Source organism: Rhincodon typus, chromosome 36, assembly GCF_021869965.1.
Source record: "Rhincodon typus isolate 14 chromosome 36, sRhiTyp1.1, whole genome shotgun sequence".
Taxonomy (NCBI): Eukaryota; Metazoa; Chordata; class Chondrichthyes; order Orectolobiformes; family Rhincodontidae; genus Rhincodon; species Rhincodon typus.
Window position 1 is genome coordinate 18,717,555 of NC_063367.1, and position 6,000 is coordinate 18,723,554.

Consider the following 6,000-nt stretch of genomic DNA (forward strand, 5'->3'; position numbering starts at 1 on the left):
GATTTTTATGAGAAAGGGACATTACAGACATACAATACAACATATCAGTCTGTGAAGGTATAGCACTGTAACATCTGCTTAAGTAAACTGTGCATGAGTTAATTCAGTGGGAAGTAAGAGATTGCAGACATTCTGACTCCACCATCCTGCATTTCCATCCAGTTATTTTGTTTATTTATACACCGAGAGACAGCAGTGAGAACAGAGGCTAGAAATACCGGTTTTTATAAAATCTATTCTTTTTGTCTCGGATGAATTTAAGATATTTGTTACAGAGCATCTCCTTGCTCTGAACACTTCTGTACATCCAACTGTGTAATAGATAGCTCGGTTAGCTTGAATCTTCAGTTGCCCGTGTCTAGACAAACAGCAATTAGTAATATTTAACATGACATTCACTGCAAATTTTCTTTGACATTTGTGCATTGGTATATATATGAGGCCCGAATCCACAAAGACTGAGTATAGTTATGTTTTGTATCATGTTTTTCCTAATGCTTAATGACATGATTTGACCAGGGGAAAGTTCAAACTCATTAAGCCTAACAACGTACCCAAAATACAAATCACTGCTGGCTCAATTTAACTCTTCATAAGTGAACGTTACCCTGCAAAATTCACCGGCAGCTCAGAATAAGGGAAGCAAGAACCATAAGAACAAGATTTGGATGAATTGAATGATGTAACTGCTTTATACATTGTTTTAGATTTTGGCTATGTCCAAGAGAATTTAATGATGATTTGTTGGAATAGGTGGTTTTTCAAACTATTTTCCAATCATTTTGTCCATTTCTCTATCTAAGGCACTGCTTCCCACTGGGGTCTAAACACACAGACAGTAATTGCCTATTCCCACCTATCCAGAACATTGAGACTATTAAGTTATGGAATGCTTCATGTACAAACCTGAACTTGTTTTCACTGCCATCTCGCATGCACTTTCCAACTTCATCAACTCTCATAGAATCCCTACAGTGTGGAAACAGGCCCTTCGGCCCAACAAGTCCGCACCAACACACAGAGCATCCCACCCAGACCCATCCCCCTAATCTACACATCCCTGAACACTATGGGCAATTTAGCATGGCCAATCCACCTCTTTGGATTGTGGGAGGAAACCCACGCAGACATGGGGAGAATGTGCCTGAGGGTGGAATCAAACCCAGTCCCTGGCGTTGTGAGGTAGCAGTGCTAACCACTGAGCCACTGTGCTGTTCCTGGAGGGAGATTGGGACCAGGAATCATTTTCTCAGTTCAAGAGTACAGGGATCCATTAAAACGTTGCTAACCACCACGGCAGTGGAGTGTGTGCTCTATGCTCAAACTGGGAATGGATGCTGTGATAATCTGGCTGGTATTGTGGCACTATTTAAGCCAGGACAGAGAGTTTTCCTCTTGTCCTGGTCAGCTTTTCTTGCTCAACCAAAACCATCAAATGCCATAACTGTTCACGTATAGTAATGTGCCAAAGAAACAGGAGGAACAGTGGCTCAGTCGTTAACATTGCTGCCTCACCTGGGTTCGATTCCAGCCCTGGGTGCCTGTCTGTGTGGAGTTTGCATGTTCTCCCTGAGTCTGTGTGAGTTTCTTCCGGGTGCTCTGGTTTCCTCCCACAGGCCAAAGATGTGCAGGTTAGGGTGGATTAGCCACATCTAATTGCCCTTTAGCGTTCAGGGACGCGTAGGTTAGGTGGAATAGCCATGGTGAATGCGGAGTTCTGGGGATAGGGTGGGATGCTGTTTGGGGTGGCTGGTGCAGACTCAATGGGCTGAAGGGCCTCTTTCTGTACTGTCAGGATTCTATGAAACACCCTATGGCAGCAGGTCATGGGGTCGAGCTTCACTCCACAGACATAAGGACAAAGCTCAGGCTGATACTTCTGGTGCAGTGCTGAAGGAGTGTTGCAGTGGCAAAGGTGCTGTCTTTCAATTAAGCTGCTAAACCAAGGCCTCGTCTGCCCCCCTCAGGTGGATATATATGACCCTATGATGTCATTTGGAACAAGAACAAGGAAATTGTCAGCGGTGTACAGATCAATATAATTAAAAGAAGACAGATTATTTGGTCCTCATCTCGTTGCTGTTCATTGGATCTTGCAATTTCCAAATTGGCTACATTGTTTGCTACAGTACAACAGCAGCTACACTTCGAAGAATTGCAGTGGCTGCAAAGCGTTTAGTGTATTCTCAGGCCGTGAAAGGCAGTATATAAAAGGCAGCCTTTTTTCAAAAATACACTGTTGCTTGTGGAAATTTGCATTATATAAATTGCTGCTTTATTTTTCTGCATGTGAATACTTCCCTTCTGAATACAACATACAAAGTGCTTTGCATTTTGAAGGGAACGTATAAATGCAGAGAATTAGATATACTTTCAGAAGTCAAAATTGGAAGCAAGACCATAACAAACTTATTGCAGAATCAGAAAGAGTCCCACAAAATATTGTAGAGTCATAGAGTCATACAACATGGAAACAGACCCTTCAGTCCAACCGGTCCAATCCAAACATAATCCCAAACTAAACTAGTCCCACCTGCCTCCTCCAGGCCTATATCCCTTCAAAACTTGCCTATTCATATACTTATCCAAATGTCTTTTAAATGTTGCAATTGTGTACCTGCATCCACCACTTCCTTTGCAAGTTCATTCCACAGCGAACCACCCTCAAAGTAAAAAATATGCCTTGCACTCTTCTTTAAATCTTTCTCCTCTCACCTTAAAAATGTGCTCCCTAGTTTTGAAATTCTTCGTTCTAGGGAAAAGACAACTACCATCAACTCTTATCTATACCTGTCATTATTTGATAAACTTCTATCAGGTCATCTCTCAACCTCCTACTCTCCAGTGGAAAAATGTCCCAGCCTATCCAGCCTTTCCTTACAACTCAAACCTTCCTTTCCCAGCAACATCCTGGTAAATCTTTGCTGAACCCTCTCCAGTTTAATAATATCTTTCCTATAACAGGGCGACCAAAACTGGACACAATATTCCGGAAGAGGCCTCACCAATGTCCTGTACAACCTCAACATGACATCTCAACTCTTGTACTCAAAGGACTGAGCAATGAAGGCAAGCATGCTAAATGCCTTCCAAGCCATGCTATCTATATGTATGCAAACGTCAAAGAATTATGTACAAGAAACCCAGTTCCCTCTGTTCGGCAACACGACCCAAGGCTCTACCATTAATTGTATAAATAAATTCTAGAAGTTTAACATATGATTTGAGAATGAACACCAGGCAGACACAAACAATGGCAATCAGAAAAAATACACTAGAAGAAACTAGAGTGAAGGTTGAAGTGGATGGTGTCACATTGGGATATGTTTGTCATTTTAAGACAAATGATAGCTGAAGATAGCAAATGTGATACAGGAATCATAAGAAGGAAGGTAATAGCCAGGATTAATTTTGTGAAGATGAAGGATGTGTGAACAAGAAAACTGAAGCTGGTAATGAGGAAAAGACTCGTAAGATGTTACATTCTATCCACTTCCTGTCTGCATCAGAAAACTGGAAAATAAGTAAAGACTGTACAAGAATATAGAGGCCTTTACAAGGTAGTTGCTAAGACAGATGCTAGAAATTGCAAATATGGACTGTAAGGTAAGTGAAGAGATGTTTGAAATTGAAAGAACAAAAAGAACTTTTACATCTAGCAAAAAAAATGTCAGTTCTTCAAACTTTTGTTCAGAACTGCAAAGCTATAGAAATCTTTTTTGGGGGGCAAAGTGGAGGGCAGCGGTAAAGAGGTTAATGGAAGTGTTGTGGGATGACAGATGTTACAAAGTGGTTTCAGACGAGCTGCAGTGGGTGTGCGTGTGATAGCATGGAACAGATGAGAGTAACATAACATGATAGTAGGACTCCTGGTAGGAATAGCTACAAGTAGCAATAACACTTGAATGCAAGTGAAAACAGAGGTTGCCAGAGAAACTCAGCAGGTCTGGCAGCGTCTGTGGAGAGAAAGCAGAATCGACATTTCATGTTCCAATGACTCTTCTTCAGGACTTGAAAAGTTGACTCTGTTTTCTGTCACAGATGCTGCCAGACTTGCTGAGTTTCTCCAGCAATTTCAGTTTTTGTTTCAGATTTCCAACAACTTCGCTTTTGATATTAACACAATTTTTTTTCTTATTTATCTTTAGGTCACCCTAAATCATTAGAATTTACAACAGGAGGAATTGGGAATTAAAAAAACATTGAAATTGGCAATGCCTCTAAACTCTGTGCGATTCTAAAAGACTTTCCATGACATACCCAAAACTCAAACATGTATAAGCAGGTTGTATTATAGAATTGATCTTCATTTACTTGAACCTTGTTTTCTTGATTCTTGTTTCCAGTACGCTGAGTTACTGGCAATGCATGAGATAGTTAGTGCCACCAGATGCTAGTTGCTCCTTTCCATTAGAACCTCGAACCTGCTCCTCCATTCAATAAGATCATAGCTGATCTTTTCATGGACTCAGCTCCACTTATCTGCCTGCTCACTATAACCCTTAATTTCTTTACTGTTCAAAAATCTATCTATCTTTGCTTTAAAAACATTTAACGATGTAGCCTCTGCTGCTTCACTAGGCAGGGAATTTTGCAGATTCACAACCCTTTGGATGAAGAAGTTCCTCCTCAACTCAGTCCTAAATCTTCTCCCCCTTATTTTAAGGCTATACCCACTAGTTCTAATTTCACCCACCAGTGGAAACAACCTCCCTGCTTCTATCTTGTCTATTCCCTTCATAATTTTATATGTTTCTATAAGATTCCCCCCTCATTCTTCTAAATTCCAATGAGTATAGTCCCAGTCTTCTCAATCTCTCCTCATAGATCAACCCCCTTAGCTCCAGAATTAATGGTGATTTTGTTGATCTTATTGAAGCATGCAAGATTCTGAGGGGGCTTTACAGGGTGAATGTGGAGAAGATGTTTCCACTAGTGTGGAAATCTCAAACTCAAGGACACAGAATAAGGAGACTTGTATTTAAAATGGAGTTCTCTCAGAAGGTAGTGAATGTGTACCTCAGGGGGTTGTGGAGGTTAGATCACTGAAAGTATTTAAAGAGGTGCTAGATAGACTTTTGAACTATCAGGGAGTTGTAGGCAATGAAGAGCTGGCATGAAAGAGGAACTCAGGCCTTGAGTAGATCAGCCATGGTCTTATTGAATGATGGGCAGCCTTGAATGTCATAGTCCTGCTCCTATTTCGATTTGATTTGATTTATTCACATGTACCTCAGTACAGTGAAAAGCTTTGTTTGCAAGCAGTACAGGCAAATCACAGCAAACAAGGACATACAGATCATAGGGTGCTTAGACAGAGCGAGGCATACAGGTTACAACTGCACAGGAGGTGCGCAAAGCAAGATCAACATTATTTGAAGATAGTCCATTCAGCAGTCTAACAACAGCAGGGAAGAAGCTGTTCTTGAATCTGTTGATATGTGCGTCCAAGCTTCTGTATCTTCTGTCTGACGAAAGAGGTTGGAAGGGAGTATTACTGGGTTGGAAGGGGTCTTTGATGATGCTGGCAGCCTTTCTGCAGCAACAAGACATGTAAATGGAATCCTTGGATGGGAGTTTGGCTTCTTTGATGGTCTGGGCTGTGCACACAATTTTCTACAGTTTTCTATGGTCTTGGGCACAGCAGTTGCCGTTATGCACCCAGAAAGAATGCTTTCTGTGGTGCATCTGTAAAGGTTGGTGAGGGTCCTTCTTGACCCTTCTTGACCGTCGCATTATGTGGAAGGTCCAGGACCTTATTAATATCTAACAGGGGTAGATTGAGACATCAGACTGAAAAACCAGTCTTGCAGTGCTTCCGTTTATTTAGAACAGTGTAGCTGTCAAAATTTTTTTAAAAATTTACAAAGTTACATTTAAAAGTATTTTATATTAAACCAAAGCTTTGCATGGTTATTAAAAGTTGATACTGAGGAAAAGTTATGCTACAATTGATATAATAATGCCTCTTAATATAGTACAGACACTTTGCAGGTAAAG